The sequence below is a fragment of the Lolium perenne genome, chromosome 1 (genome assembly GCF_019359855.2).
Source record: "Lolium perenne isolate Kyuss_39 chromosome 1, Kyuss_2.0, whole genome shotgun sequence".
Taxonomy (NCBI): domain Eukaryota; kingdom Viridiplantae; phylum Streptophyta; class Magnoliopsida; order Poales; family Poaceae; genus Lolium; species Lolium perenne.
In genome coordinates, this window is record NC_067244.2 from 61,815,413 (window position 1) to 61,817,579 (window position 2,167).

Sequence of the window (2,167 nt, forward strand, 5' to 3'; positions counted from 1 at the left end):
CGGCAGAGAAAAAGGGAGGGGTCTGCGCTAAGTAGCATCCAGGGACGAAGGCCGATTGGTTTCGCGATCGGTTTCTCCGTAATAATTTGCCGCGCGCCTGTTCCTTTCGCCTTCATGTTGTTGCTTGGAAGGTGGAGTACTGTACGTTGTTCTTGGTGCTCCTGGGATTAATTGGCGGATGGAGATGATCAATGCAGACTGAACCAGGGACCAAGATGGTTACACCAGCAACTGAATTAAGTCGATTGCTAACTGAACATCAGCCGCACGGCCCGCACGAAGACGAGATGGCCATGTCCTCGTTTGGCGTTTCGCTTACGCCTCAACTCTTGGAATTTGGTTGGGTTCGATACCCGCGGCCATGGTTTCGTGAGCTAGACGCGTCGCGCAGCCGTTAGCGTTGGCTTTAATTTGGTTGATGAATGCGCCATGATGCGTGAATGCGTGATGGACTGATGGTGAGTGTAGTGGAGAAGCCGTTGCTTTCTTAGGGCATCTCCAGCGGCGCGACCGACCGTTTGTGTCCGCCATAATCGGAAATGTGTCTGGGGTATGTTCCAGCGGGGCGACGCAAAGTGACCGGGCTGTCCGCGGAGACGCAAACCTGGCCCAAATATGCGTCAGGTTTGCGTCTCGGCGGACGCTCGGCGGACGCGCAAAGTGTCCGCTCGCTTCCCCATCGGGCCCGCCTGGCAGCGACACAACTGCTTCGTCTTCCGCGGTATTACTTCTGGGCGGCGCGCTGCAGCCTTTGCAGGGGCCGCGTTAATGGCGTGTCTCGGCTTCCGCGAGCGTGCGCAGCTAGTAGGCGTTGCACTGGCAGGCCATTGAAGGCGAGATGGCGTCGGAGCCTTAAAGGGACGCTGCCGGCGCCCATTCCCCGACCAAAACCATTGGCAAAATCCCACAGTAGCCACCACACCGACGCAATGGGAAGAAATGCTGGCCGTTCCGGAAGACGAAGAACGACCAGGAGGCTAGCGGCTCGCGTTCCGGCAAGAAAGCACGGGTCGGCCGGTACGTCCGCGTTGACCTCGCTCGGTAGCTATGGGAGGAAAACCGGCCGGTACCATGGCCGGATGCGAACTTGCCGGGAGGGGGCTGGTACCTGAACTCCCGGCGCGTGCCGGTCCCCCCCGTGCCGCGCTCGGGCCGAGAGCGGCGCGACGAGGTGCGGCACCGCCGCGCGGTGTTGCTGCCGGATCTGCGGGAGGATCTGGCGTAGGCGCTAAACTCCTACAACTGGATTTCCTTCGGGGCGTGGGAGTTCGACGCGCGGCGCCGCGCTGCCTACCTCGCCAACGTAGACTACTTCGAGCGCGAGATCGCCGCCGAAGAAGAAGAGAACGACCACGAGGACGCAGACGAGGACAGCGACGAGGACGAGGACGGCGACGTGACCATGCCGCAGTACGACCACGACGACGGCGGACCGGCATGGGATCCGGAGAACCAGCCGCCGGACATTTCAGAGGAGGAGGCCATTGCCATGGCACTCGCCAACAGCGAGCAGGACGAGCTCAACGAGCTCGCTTTGTGGTACGGGCTCGCAATCCAGCTCCGCGAGTCAGCGCTCGCGCAGGGGAGGCCGGCGACTCCTCCGGCCACGCCGACGCGTTCCAACGTCCGCGCTCCGCCTGCTGCTCCAGCGTGGGATCCCTGGCCACAGCCTCCTGCCCGTGCGGCGGTACCTCCTCCACCGCCGGCGTACGCGCTTCCATGGCCGACGCCGCAGCTGATTGACCTCGTCAGCGACGACGACCGGTAGACAGCGCCTATTTTAGCACCCCTTTCTGGCTTTTTTATGTCCTTTTTATTATCATGTAAATTATGGCGTATGAATGAAAAAAAAAATTATGCGTCGTACCGCTGGAGCCACCCCCCGACGCAAACGGACACCCGGACACTTTCGACCATTTCGCCCGACGCAAAAGGACACGACGCGTCCATTTAGACGTCCGAAATGCGTCGCGCCGCTGGAGATGCCCTTAGTTGGTTCCGGCTATGTGCCAGCGGCCGGCTTTCCCCTCCGGTCGTGAAGGCAAATGGCAATGCCAAACAGTGGTTTACATGGATATACGCATGACAGTGACCCAAAATGCTCAGTTGCTTCAAGTGGTAGCTCAGGGAAAGTGTCATGACCGAAAATTCGGTTTTTGTATTTCGG